Here is a 15,143-nt window from a genome sequence, read left to right on the forward strand (position 1 = left end):
TATTAACAACACATTTTTTTCATTACAATTTTAAACTTCTCCTTTTGTATTCTCTATGCAATTTTACATGTTAAATCATGTATATGTAAAATTAACTATATCTTTTTTGCTCATTTCAGTACTACTTTCACAAGGAATATAGTCACAAATTCCGCTCCAAACCCAATGTTTTAGAGTTCCGAACAACAAGAACTGTAAATGGGGAGCCAGTTAAGAAGGTGCCTAAATACTTAACATCAATGCATTTACTAATTGTTCAAACATGTATACGATTACATATTTTTCATATATATTTACAAGTGTAAATTTAATAAGGTATTCTATGTGTTTGACAGAGATCTGTTGATACTTCTACGGACAATCATGGTATGCGTAATTTCACCGATGCGTTTGAATATATTTTTCTATTATTACAGTGTGGAATTCTCAAACTTAGAGTGCAAATGCAATCATATCATGGAAAGAAATAGATTTCTACGTGAACTCAACATAAAATAGTCAGTAGTGTAGTTACTCAATAGAAGTTAATATGGAATTGACATTATTTTAGGTTATTTCGTTACATGATAAAGAATATGGTTTATATAAATGTTACATGGGAACCTCCGCATGTTTCCAGTTACATAGTTTTACAATGATATTACCTGTTTAATTTCATGCAATATCCGTGCATCATTCCGTCTGTATGAACAATCATGCGCGCAACAAGTTCAAGAAATGCTTCTGGTGAACAAGCAGTAATTTTGTATAACTCATGGGGGATGTAACTTGTTGGTGGTGTTAAATACTTTGACACCCTTGAAATCTTTTGCGCTAGCATTATTTTGAAATTATTTCACGTACAAATGCATACATCAAGATATCTATCATATTAGTGTGAACACATGTTCCAGAGTCTACTTGCACATATGCATTATTCTTTAATATTTTTTGCATCACAGTTACCTTTTCATTATAGAAAGATAAAAAGTTGATCTAGCTACAATTTCTGCAGACTATAGACGGGCCAACAAAAGACAAAGGATGACAGCACCAACTATAAGTAATCCTTCTCGTATACCATGTAGGTTGCTCTAATTTTGAGAGGGTATCACTTGTAAGGTTGTTCAATATTTAAACTAGCTTCGCAGTCATGTATGCTAGTAGTTATTTTTAGAACAATTACATGACAAAATGCAAAAAGTCAACAAAAATGTATAGTTCCTGATGATTCCTAGTTGCATGATCGCTAAGCATTACACTCCTTCTCTAGTAGAAGTTGTTATCTCGATATGTATCTATTATATATTATTAGCTGTGATTGTTGGGTGAATAATATTTGCTGCTCATGCTTAGACTTTATGCTTTTATGAATACAACAACATACAGAAAAAGCCAATACAGATTAAACTAAATCATTAATTTAATGTTAAATGTTTCTGACTAGTTTGAATGGATGTGTTCTGCAATTATAATACTTCTATGTTCATAATATTTTATCCATAAAATGTGCAGGTTCTAGTTTGTCGACTGGAGGACGAACAACCCCATCTTCTACAAAACTTCCACATGGTTTTGTGTAATTTCATGTAGATCGCATTGAGACATTCGAGATTATTTGTAGTGCCAACAATATGTTGGGTGCAACGTGATTTGATAATTAATATGTACTTTCGTAATATATGTGATACTTGGTGGTGGTTATTGAGGACTATATTTCACTAGACTGCTATATTTTGCATAATTATTTGACTAATGAGTTCTTATTTGATAATTGAGTACATATTCCTTTAAACCTCATGATTGCAGTTACTCAACTTATGATTTCCGAGTCCCTAATCGAACCTATTTTAGCCACTATGATAATAACAGACACTTTCTTAATGCATGGGCAGGCTAATACTAGTGCACCAACTTCAGTCGCACAATATAGGAAACTCATTCCTCATCTCCCTTACAAGACGGAAGAACGCCTTGTAGGATTAATCATACGTGAACGACCAGTTGTAGAATTAATCATTCCCTAATAAAAAAGCCAGAGGATCGTTGACATCTAAAAAAAGGCTATAGGATCGATCAACCTGCCTTGTAGCTTCGTAAGTGCTTAGGATTACACCCGTAAAATAAGTGCTTGGGATTGCTCCTTGGCAAAATAACCACGACTATGGGATTCATGATTAGCTCTCCCAATTTGTATCCATGTGGATCCCGCTGATACATGCGGCCATACCCCTCTAAGCCCTCCTCGGTTTCCCATCCTAGCCTACCCAAGATTTAAAATGGCGTCGCAAACATACACACACATGGCCGTCCAGGGGACTCTGTGAGAGATGTGACCTCATACGGCCCACAAATCCCAAGGGCCCCAATTTTGGGCCAACGATGTATATTTTTATTAGGCTATTTCATTTCTATGCACTGTTTTGGGCATGTGGGTTTGATCACCAGAACGCTCCGCAACTCCCTCTCGGTAAGCCTTCTGCCCCCACGATTCTTTTCAGCCTTCCTAGGTGCCACGACTCGACTCGATCTAATCAGCTTGGCGAGGCGCTACCACAAGAAGCAGGATGGAAGGGCAGCCGACAGAATTCGCCCAACATATTGAGTAGAAACTAGCGCCAGCAAGGGCCAAACCCACAAAGAAAAGGGGAAGGCATGCATCCATTGCTAGCCGGCGGTCAAGCTCCCAGGATTAGGCCAGATCGATTTGCGGATTAATCATGTGCGCCCAAGACCAAGAAGATTTAATTTAGGTTATTTTGCTGGTAAATAATTTAATGACTAATAATGTGCATATCAGTTCTTAAGTTAAGTAATAATTTGATATGTTTAACGATCAGCCGATGCTTTCTTTATAGAAGATAGTTGGTATATCATCTTCTATGATATTTTTTTCGGATATTTTTGAATTTTGTCAGTATTTTTTTACTATTCATAGGGTGTAGATGAGCTAGAGCTCAGAAATGAATATTTGCCTAAGTTCATCCTTTCAAAATTCCAACAAAATAAGCAACAGAGTTGACCTAATGGTTTAGAAAAGCATTGACATTGTATCATGTGATTCATGTCCTTATGTGCAACCACCGAAGAGTTGCTTCCATTTCTACACCCATGCTATATGTACCCCCTGCTAAACCCATGACCAAAACATTAGCAAAACAAATAAAAAATCAAAAACTTTGTAACTTCGATTATCACCAAATGTTTTAGGCGCATGCAAAATTACGTGCCCAAAGGACATCCGAGGAGCTATGTATAAAAAAACAAAGTTTGCGCTCAAACGTATGTGCAATGTTTCAGCAGAATTTATATTGCATTTGTATGGCGATCATTTGATGTTATTTGGCCACCATTCTTTGCAAGCACCAAAAACATGTATTCATAATCAATGCCATGAAGTGGCCACTAATTGACTTGGTCGATATTGTGCATGTTTTATTTTCGATAAGTGAACCATTCTAGATTTATTCGGCTAAACTTATATTTTTGTAGAATTGCGATGTGGGCCTTTATGGTCGAGTTAGCTCATGTTTATGAGATTTTTTTTTGTTTTATTGAATTATAGTGACTATTCATAGGAGAGTTATAAAGTTATCTATTTTATACCTTTCTTATTATCAACTTTATGTTTTATTTTTTTATTACTCATGTATAAAATATTAAAATATATACGTACTACTAATATGATCATTATCTTGCATGTAAAACCTTTTGATATTATTCTTTTATCTTCATTTCTTACTCCCTCCATCGATACAAATAATTCCCACTATTTTTGTAGGATTTCTCGAATTAAAAGACAAGGCCAGATATAATTGGGAAATATTAAAAATACACCCAGCAGCAAATAACAGATTAGTATGCCAATCTTACACAACATTAGCAAATATACATATTCCTATATATTATAAAATAAGGGAAACCTAAAAGTCACCAACACGGTAAAAATCCTAGAAAATGATAAAAATAGAAAATGCACAATATGACTGATTATGAGTATTATAGTGTGCATAACTAGAAGATGCATGATTACTTGATAACATATTTGTGAATGTGATAACATTTGGTTCCAATTTTCTTTTGACAAATCATATAATGCATTATCAAGATAAAGTTTTAAAATTCTAGCGGGCACATCGGGTGGGCCACTCTGCTAGTAGATAATAATAGTAATGTACTGAAAAATATGAATTCGTTGTGGGCCAAAATGAAATGTGTATATTGTGAGTCAGCCGTCGAACTTGTCGTACCAATCGCCACTGGCTCGAGCCCAAACCCAAGCCCATCGGATGCCAACCCGCCCTTCGAAGATGGAGTCATAGGCGTGCACCACCACGCCCGGCTGGTGCAGCGGACGAGAGGCACGCATATATCCCGGTGTGATTCATGTCCATATCTCCATCTTTTGGCTGCCGGCATGTGAAGGCGCAAAACCAACCAAAAAAAGAGTTGGGGTGGATGGGGATAGAGATGAGCGAGCAGCCGGGGCACCGTGCACAGCGCCCACCACGATTTTTTTGGGCTGGGGACGTAAACCCGCAGCGCCGTGCGTTCCCGTACGAGGTGTACAATCACGACGAGTGCCACGGGCTCGAGCCCACCACGCAACCCATACATACCGTGCCAACCCTGCCGATCCCAATGAATTGCATGAGCTGGAACTGCCGGGGGCTTGGGAACCCCGGGGCAGTTCGCGAGCTTCGCAACATTGTGAAGCAAGAAGTTCCTGCCCTGTTGTTCGTAATGGAAACCAAAATTAGGGCGAAGCGAGTTGAGGATCTGCGACACCTGTTGGGTTTCGTAGGATGTTTTGCGGTGGATAGCGAAGGACTGAGAGGAGGTATTGGCCTCTTTTGGTCTAAGGACTATGAAGTACAAATGAGAAACTTTAGTTCCGGCCATATCGATGCGATGGTGCGGATGAAAGATGCAAACTCCATGGAGTGGAGATTCACAGGATTCTATGGAGCGCCTATAGTGGAGAACGGACACCATAGCTGGCGGTTCCTCAGAACTTTGCATGCATTACCACATTTTGGTTGGTTGTGCATGGGCGACTTCAACGAGACTCTGTATGGCGATGAACATTTCAGTCGAGCTGCCAGACCGGAATGGCAAATGCGCGCATTCAGAGATGTTGTCGAAGAAATAGGTTTCCAAGATTTGGGTTGGTATGGACTATCCTATACATGGGATAACAGACAATCTGGAGGTGATAACGTGAAGGCAAGGCTTGATAGAGCATTTGCAAACGAAGCCTTCAGGCAGCGATATGAATCAATTCGAGTGCGTCAGATTAGTGCGGTTGAGTCTGACCATTGTTTCATGGTAGCTGAGATCCGAGACAAGCCGCATGATCATGGTGCATGTCGACAGAAACAATTCAGATATGAAAACGTATGGCAGACCCATAGGGATTATGAGGATCTTGTCACGGAAACTTGGTTGAAACAAACCCGCAACCCGGGCCTTCAAGGCATAGCAGATTCGCTGGGGGCACTCCAGCGCACGTTGGAGCCATGGGGGGTGCGTGAGTTTGGCTGTCTCTCGCGCAACGTGAGACAGCTTCGGAAGAAGTTGGAGAAGATAAGGGAACAGTCTATTGGGCGAGGCCCTTCTGAAGAGGAGAAACGGATCGCTGCTAAGCTTCGAGAAGCACTTAAACAAGAGGAAATCTGGTTGAGGCAGCGGTCCAGAGTAAGTTGGTTGCGAGAGGGAGATCGCAACACAGGGTACTTTCAAGCACAAGCCAAACAACGTCAGCGCATGAACAGAATAAGCGGGTTGAAACGCGCTGATGGTTCGGTGTGTGCTGATCATGAGGAAGATAAAATGGAAATACAGTCATTCTACCAGAATCTCTACACATCGCAAGGGTTTTTTTACATGAGTGAGCTGTTGGATCATGTCCCCGAGAAGGTGAAACCGGAGATGAATCAGTCGCTTGATCGGCCATTTGATGCAAAGGAGGTACACGATGCACTTTTCCAAATGGCCCCATCCAAGGCTCCTGGAGTCGATGGATACACAGCGGGATTCTTCCAAAGACACTGGCAGCTTCTGAAAAACGATGTGACAGATGCAGTGCTTGGCTTTCTGAATGGTGGGGATCTCCCTTTGGGTTTAAATGACACGTCCATAACTCTTATACCAAAGGTACGACACCCACAGATGATATCTCAATTCCGTCCTATTGCATTATGCCCAGTTTTGTACAAGATCACGGCTAAGGTGATCGCTAACCGCTTACGATGCTATATGGATGATATTATCAGTGAGGAACAAAGCGCATTTGTTCCTGGCCACTTGATCACTGACAACGTGTTGGTGGCTTTCGAAAGTGTTCACACTTTGCGAAGAAGGAAGAAGGGAAGGAATACAACATGTGCACTAAAGTTAGATATGATGAAAGCATATGATCGCGTGGAGTGGCACTATCTCGAGGCCATTCTGCTCAGGCTCGGCTTTAGTAATGCACATGTCAGGTTAATTATGAAATGTGTTACGTCTGTGCACTTCTCGGTTCGAGTAAATGGAGAGCTACAACCATACTTCACTCCCTCGAGAGGCCTCAGGCAAGGCTGTCCGGTTTCACCATTCTTATTTCTATTGTGCGCTAAAGGTTTTCCCTCTCTCTTTAAATACTATGGTGGCAACATTGACAGAGGCGTCAGAGTAAGCTTTCGATCGCCATGGATAAGCCATCTGCTTTTTGCAGATGACTGCTTGATTTTCCTCAGTGCTGATACGGCAAGTGCACAGCGACTGAATGATATATTGCGGATATATGGGGAGGCGTCCGGGCAGTGTGTGAATCATGACAAAAGTGCCATCTACTTCAGCCCGAACACTCCACATATCACCAGGCAAGCTCTAAAACATATTCTGGGGGTTCATGTTGAAGCTTTTAGCGAGAGGTACCTCGGCCTTCCCATGGCAGTGGGCAGAATTACTAGCGGGACCTTTGATCACATTGGTGATCGATCAAGAGGCAAGATGCAAGGGTGGTCTGAAAGGCTCTTTGCGTGCGCAGGGAGGGAGACACTTTTCCTAAGCACTATGAGGATTCCTACTTGGGGTCCTCCCAATTCGGCCTCCCTCCTTTCCTATTCCTATTCGGAGTAGGAAGGGAAGAGGGGAAAGGGGGAATCCTATTCCCTTTTTCCTTTCCTTCTGCAATTTGGCCAGCCCATATGGCGAGGGGGGTGCACCAGCCCCTTTGTGGCTGGTGTGTTTCCCCTCTTGGCCCATAAGGCCCATATCTTTTTCCGGGGGTTTTCCGATGACCCGATAAGTACCCGGTGCATCCCAAAACACTTCTGGTGTTCGAATAATATCGTCCTATATATAAATCTTTACCTCTCAACCATTTAGAGACTCCTCGTCATGTCTGTGATCTCATCCGGGACTTCGAACAACAATCGGTCACCAAATCACATAACTCATATAATACAATATCGTCATTGAACGTTAAGCGTGCGGACCCTACGTGTTCAAGAACTATGTAGACATGACCAAGACAACTCTCCGGTCAATAACCAATAGCGGAACCTGGATGCTCATATTGGCTCCTACATATTCTACGAAGATCTTTATCGGTCGAACCGTTATGACAACATCGTTATTCCCTTTGTCCATCGGTATGTTACTTGCCCGAGATTCGATCATCGGTATCTTCATACCTAGTTCAATCTGTTTACCAGCAAGTATCTTTACTCGTTCCATAATACATCATCCTGCAGCTAACTCATTAGTCACTTTTCTTGCGAGGCTTCTTATGATGTGTATTACCAAGAGGGCCCAGAGATACCTCACCGATACTCAAAGTGACAAATCCTAATCTCGTTCTATGCCAACCCAACAAACACCTTTGGAGATACCTGTAGAGCATCTTTATAATCACCCAGTTACGTTGTGATGTTTGATAGCACACAAGGCATTCCTCCGGTATCCGGGAGTTGCATAATCTCATAGTCGAAGGAATATGTATTTGACATGAAGAAAGCAATAGCAATAAAATTGAACGATAAATATGCTATGCTAACGGATGGGTCTTGTCCATCACATCATTCTCCTAATGATGTGATCATGTTCGTCAAATGACAACACATGTGTATGGTTAGGAAACTTCTTTGATTAATGAGCTAGTCTAGTAGAGGCTTACTAGGGACACGGTGTTTTGTGTATGTATCCACACATGTATCAAGTTTCGGATTAATACAATTCTAGCATGAATAATAAACATTTATCATGATATAAGGAAATATAAAATAACAAATTATTATTGCCTCTAGGGCATATTTCCTTTAGTTCCACCTTTATAAATTATCAAATATTCCCCAAACATTAGAAGCGTCCACCAAATTACTTTTCCACATCCGCAAGCTTCTATTATCGCAAGATCTCAACTTGGGGTATTTGTCAGCACTCCGCCTGAGGGGGATTCAATCACGGAGGGCCTCTATATCAACCTTGCTGCCCTTCCAATGAAGCATGAGTAGCTTACCACAGACCTAAGGGTCCATAGCTAGTAGCTAGATGGCTTCTTCTCACTCTTTGATCTTCAATACAATGTTCTCCTCGATGTTCTTGGAGTTCTATCCGATGTAATCTTATTTTGCAGTGCGTTTGCTGAGATTCGATGAATTGTTATGATCAGGTTATCTATGAATATTATTTGAGTCTTCTCTGAACTCTTTTATGCATGATTAAGGTATCTTTGTATTTCTCTTCAAATTATCGGTTTGGTTAGCCAACTAGATTGATTTTTCTTGCAATGGAAGAGGTGCTTAGTTTTGGGTTCAATCTTGCGATGTCCTCATCCAATGACAGAAGTGGTAGCGAGGCATGTATTGCCTTGTTGCCATCAAGGATAAAAAGATGGGTTTTATGTCATATTGCTTGAGTTTATCCCTCTACATATTGTCATCTTACTTAAAGCGTTACTCCGTTCTTATGAACTTAATACTCTAGATGCATGCAGGAGTCGGTCTATGTGTGGACTAATAGTAGTAGATGCAGAATCGTTTCGGTCTACTTGTCACGGATGTGATGGCTATGTTCATGATCATTGCCTTAGATATCGTCATAACTATGTGTTTTTCTATCAGTTGCTCAACATTAATTTGTTTATCCACCGTATGTTTAATTTCAAGAGAGAAGCCTCTAGTGAAACCTATGGCCCCGGGGTCTATTTTCAGATCTATAAATCAAAAATCCCAAAAATACCTTGCTGCAATTTATTTATATTTTCTTTAGTTTGCCTTTTTATTTATCTTTTATACCTATCTCTATTAGGTCCCACTCTTGTTCGTGAAGGGATTGACAACCCATTTTTCGCGTTGTGTGCAAGTGTTTGTTAGTTTGTGCGGCTGCATATATTGGAGACTTGCTTGTGCCTCCTACTGGATTGATACCTTGGTTCTTAACCGAGGGAAATACTTATCTCTACTTTGTTGCCTCACCCTTTCCTCTTCAAGGGAAAAATTAACACAAGCTCAAGAAGTAGCAGCAGCCGAACCCAGGATGGCAACCTGGAAGGAGAATCTGCTATGGTATTGCCTGTTGTAGGAGAGAGGACTACAATGAGATCTAATGGTCATGGTTATACGCGCAACTTGGAAATTGATTCTGCCTCTCGTACTTAGAGGCCTGCTGCCAGGTCAGATTTTGTTCTAGTGGCGCAGCGCCGAGACTGCATACAGATTTATCCTGGGTGGCTGGAGTAAATTGATTCAGGCAAAAGGATGTGGACAGCTCTCAAATAATTTTGAGTAGATGGGAAGCATGAAGAGGTTAGTATATACTCATGTTCTGGTCTGCTCTATCATCAAATAATTTTCATTCTGTGTTGATTATCAGTTATCATAAGGAGTGTTTGCTTGATGAGCGTTCATACCAAATGATGAACTAATTAGATCCTAGGTTCTCCAAAAGATAACATTGTTTGCTTCAGTTACCTGATAGCTTTTCAGCCTTTGCGTCAAAATGATTTTATGCATCTGTTTTCACACTACCTTGTACTTTCTTTAATCATAACCATGCATACATGTAAAAAAACTCATGGCCACTTGTGCGGTTGATAGAAATCAGTTAACATCTCAATTTCCCCATGTGCTATTGTATGACTGTGGAGGTTTTTTTAACATGCTCCCTCTTACCTCCCCTTTTCACATGAGATGTAAGAGTATAAAATAATTCTAAGTCATTGATTTCATTAGGAAGTGAACTTGAATAAATATTACCTTCTTAACTCCCATGTGAAAATATGGGGTAAGAGGGAGCATGTTAAAATTGCTCAAGAATGCGGGCACAGCCACAGGAGCGATGCCTATACTATTAACGGAACGAATCCATTAGACTTCTCTTACAGAAATTCATGACTGCCATTGTTGTTGCTGAAACTAGGTGGTGCTGCCACTAGTGGCGAAGTTTGAGCATAATCCAAGAGGGCCATTACCTGATGGGGAGCGAATTAGTAGCAAAGGAGGGGCTAATCTCTAGTTTAGACACTTGTTAGGCTTAAAAAATTGTATATTCTTTTATGGATGCAAAAATTAAGCGGGGGCATGGCCTCCGTTGGTCTACATGAAGCTCTGCCACTGGTTGCCACACATTCTAGAGTGTTGTTACAGCCATTGACAGAATCTTGTTTTTGCACAATATCCAAATGGTCTAGCAGTGACAAGACACCAATTTGTCAGGATCTCGACTTTTGGCCTTCTGCTAGGATGCACTAATGAAACTGAGAGGTCTCGCCATTCCTGGATGTTGTGAACGTTACTAGACTAGAATAGATTATTCTGGAGAAGGATATGGCAGCGTGACAAACCTAAACCACGATGATGCAACGAATGGAATGTGGTCAAGAATGGCATTCTCTCTGGGTGCACACAAGAGAGCATACAAATAGGGTCTGCATGAATGACCGAAACACATGGCATCTTTTTGAGAAACTAACCCATCCTTTTTTCTTTGATCTACTAAAATTGGTTTCAAGTTATTGTACCCCGCAAAAAAAGTTATTGTAGAAGTTTCTTGTAGTGACTGGTTAAAATAATTCACACCTGTTCATCTATTCATGCTATGTTTTACAATTTAATCCCGCAATATAGATGATGAATATCCATTTTTCCTAAAATACTGCATGTACCTCTAATTCTTTGGCATTCAACTATACAATTGAATCTATACTACTATTAAAAGAGCAAACATCAACTCTCCTAAACTCACACAACAAACTGTACACAAAACAATCAGAACCCTCCGATTAAATCAACTTAAGCGTATCGTATTGCCCACATTACATCAATAGTTTGTGATCCCAATCAATGATTCAGATCAAATGTTCTGCCTGGCAGACGTCGTGGTCTGCCAATCCTTTTACCGCTCCACGTCCCCAAATCCACGCAGCCCCGCCTGCAATACACGGATCCGGATCCATTCCACACGCCTTTGTGGTTCCCCAGCTCCCCTCCCGCCTCTCTCTCCTCCTCGCTACAGGACGCCACCGGGGGACGGCCTGCATCGGCGGCACCGGGGTCGCTCTCCTCCCTCGAGCAGCGTCGGTGGCGCGGAGGTAGCAGGCTCGGACTGCATCACCAGCGCCAGTGTCCCTCTCCTCCGTTGAGCGGCGGCAACGGCGCGGGATGCAGCGCACTCGACCTGCGTCGTCAGCTGGCGGCGGCGCGGGACGCATCGGGCTCGACCTGCGTCGGCGACGGCAGGGTCCATCTCCGTCAGACATCAGCAGGCTCACGCTCCACGATTTACTCAACTCCGAGCAGCGATTCATCAACTTTCGCACCAGAGGCGCCGCCGCGGAGCACTCCGCCGGGACTCTTGGCGGGATTGGCGTCCGGATCATCTCCTGCCTCCGCAAGGACGATGGGGTTGCTCGGGCTCATTTCCAAGAGCCCCTCGCCGCCGCGCTGCCCGCTGCTGCTCACGCCCATGCCTGTCAACGGGAGCGGATGAGTAGGAGAGATCCCGCTGATCCGATGGCAGAAGGGCGGGATGATCGGCTCCGGTACGTTCAGGAAGGTCTACGCCGGGATAAATTTGGACACCAGCGAGCTCCTCGCAGTAAAGCAGGTACTGGGATTTAGGGATTTGGTTTTCTGGTTTGTACTGTGTGAAGACTTGGAGTCATTCATTACACTACGTCTCTCCTTTGTTTGATTTTGGTTCCAGTTTTGATCGGGAGCACCAACGCGACCTAGGAGAAAGCCCAAGTGTGTAGCATTTCCCAGCCGATTTGTTACCAATTTAGTTCTTCAGATTTTTCTTCATCTGAGGTGATTTGTGGCTTTTGTTTTTACTGTTAGGCACGTATAAGAGAACTCGAGGAAGAAGTGAAGCTCCTCAAGAACCTTTCTCACCACAATATTGCAGTGAATAGATAAATTTCGATTACATATCAGATTCTTTATTTAATTTGCAGCCTGCGCTTGCTTAATCCATTTTCTGTGGTTTCAAAAGAGGTACCTTTGGGACTGTCCGTGACGAAGACACACTGAATATTTTGCTAGATTTTGTTCCCCGCCCACTGCATGCTGCCGTCCGGCTCTCACCACTCCGACCTGGCTGAATGCCTCTGTCGAGAACTCCTCTGCTACCTCCTCCCAATCTCCGCCACAAGATTCTCCCGTCCAGATAGTGTACAGTCTGTCTCAAGATTCTATTAGCATGTCTACAATTAGCTTGTTTAATTCCATACACGCTTTGCTCCCTGTGCGTACAATAGGATTGTATATCATAGATGGATTGAACAACATACATGTATGTAGAATTATTAGCATGTGACAAGACATTTAGAATTTGATTGCCTGTTTTGTGCACTATGTTGGAATATGTTCATTACAGATCTTGAGCAAGGAGTAAACAAATTAGTTCTTAAAGCTTCTCTGTCATGCCGGAAGGACAACTGTAGCCGGCATCATCGCCGTCGCTTATGGAGCTCCACACCATTGCCCAGTTGTACGAGAGCATGTTCAATCTTCTCCATTCAAGACTATGCAACTGGTGAACTCTGCCAAACAAGAATATATGATAAATAGGCATATATGCCCCGTAAGGTAGCTATATAGTAATTCATTTGTTGTAGTGGGGATTACGGTCACACTCTGTTTTGGATTGTAGATAGCTAGGTCAACAAAAATGGATATTCTGAATATTTTCTGATTTTTTAGTAAGGGCTTCATCTATAAGGTATGGAGTAATTCTGATTTGGTGCAGATTAATTCTTCACATGCTGGAATGTGGAGAGACGGTGGGCTCTAAGGCCATGTCGATGTTGTTGCGCTTGCAGCTTGAGATGTACTTGGTCCAAACGGTCATCATTGTTTTGAAGGGTGAGTAGACAATGCTATGATATAAACCTGCACTGATTTTCACAATCTTGGCATCCGATAGATGTCTACTGAATTTCAATTAAATTTTGTTTCAAAAAATTTAAAAATTGCATCATAAAGGAGATGTTAACCAGTGATTTGACATGATAAGATGTTAGTGAAGTATGGCTAACTATGACATTAGCAAAACTTCTATTTGCATATATTCATATATACTTTGCATTTTAGAAACGTGCACCGTAAGGGAGCTCCATACCATTGCATAGTTGTACGAGACCATGTTCAATCTTCTCCATTCAAGACTATGCAAATGGTGAACTCTGCCAAACAAGACGGTATGACGATTAGGCTTATATGCCCCGTAAGGTAGCTATATAGTAATTCACTTGTTGTAGTGTGGATTAGGGTCGCACTCTGTTTTGGATTTTAGATAGCTAGTTCAACAAAAATGGTTATTCTGAATATTTTCTGATTTTTTAGTAAGGGCTTCATCTATAAGGTATGGAGTAGTTCTGATTTGGTGCAGATTAATTCTTCACATGCAGGAATGTGGAGAGACGGTGGGCTCTAAGGCCATGTCAATGTTGTTGCGCTTGGAGCTTGAGATGTGCTTGATCCTTCACTGCTATTTTTCCTAAGCAACTTCGCATGGAATTAGGATCACTTTATAAGATTCTGATATGTTTTTCAAATTTCCTTCCTTTATGCATGAATCTATCATCAAGATCATTTATATGGTACCTGTATGCTGCTGTAGATTTGTTGGTGTTGATTTGCTGTAAGAGGAAATGTGATATTGTTCTCACCATTTTCTTTCATAGCATGTGCAATGCGTTACAACATCAGTTTCATTGGTTTCGAAAAGGTGATAAACATGTGACTATTCTTGCTTATCGTATTTGTTTACGTGTTTTGCACAGCTCCTTCTGCTTTTTTGCAGCAAGGCTTACGTGGATCACATCTTTCCTATCACACTGATTTCATCGTGAAAATTGTAGGAATCTGGAGGAGATTCAGGGTCTTGGATAGCAAACAATACTGCCCAAAAATAGGTATTCTACATAATGTGGAGGGGTAGACATGTTGTCTTCTTGATTTTTTTTTTCATTTTCTTGCTGTCGAAGTACTTGTACTTGTGATTTCATGATGTTTTGTGAAACATTAATGGATGTCTTGGAACGATGAAGTTCCCAATCTTCATGGTAGATGATAGGACACTGCTTGCTGAAGTTGCTCATTGCCTCGCATAAAAGGATGGAATCTCCTTATTTTTTGCTATGTTCTGCACATGTTGAATATGATGCCATTGCTTTGAACATTATATTTGTGTTGATAAAAAAGGACATGATTTGGTATGCCCTCCCTGTAGAGGTTCTAGCTTGGTCAGTTGACTTGGTGTTGTTGAGATGACCCAAGCCACCAGCGATTTGAGCTTGCCCCCATGATGTGTGTGATTATATTTAGGTAGACAAAATCCTCCTGTGATAAGCCCAAAAAGAAAATTTGGCATGGAGCGGGAGGTAGACCGTTGGTGACGCACAAAAATAAAATCTGGCATGATGCGAGAGGTAGAGCGTTGGTGACGCCCAAAAAGAGGATTTGGCGTGACGCAGGAGGTAGAGCATTGCGTGCGGCAGGAAAGATACAAACTTGTTCAAAAATTCAAACCGTCTGGATGGCAATTGCAAGATGGCGATCGGATGGTGTGGACACATTTTAGACCAATTGTTGTTAAAACATAACATGTTATTGTGACAACTATTATGAATAAAATTTTGATTTAAATAATCTAAACTTATGTGCGTTGAACGT

Source organism: Triticum dicoccoides, chromosome 4A (assembly GCF_002162155.2).
Source record: "Triticum dicoccoides isolate Atlit2015 ecotype Zavitan chromosome 4A, WEW_v2.0, whole genome shotgun sequence".
Taxonomy (NCBI): domain Eukaryota; kingdom Viridiplantae; phylum Streptophyta; class Magnoliopsida; order Poales; family Poaceae; genus Triticum; species Triticum dicoccoides.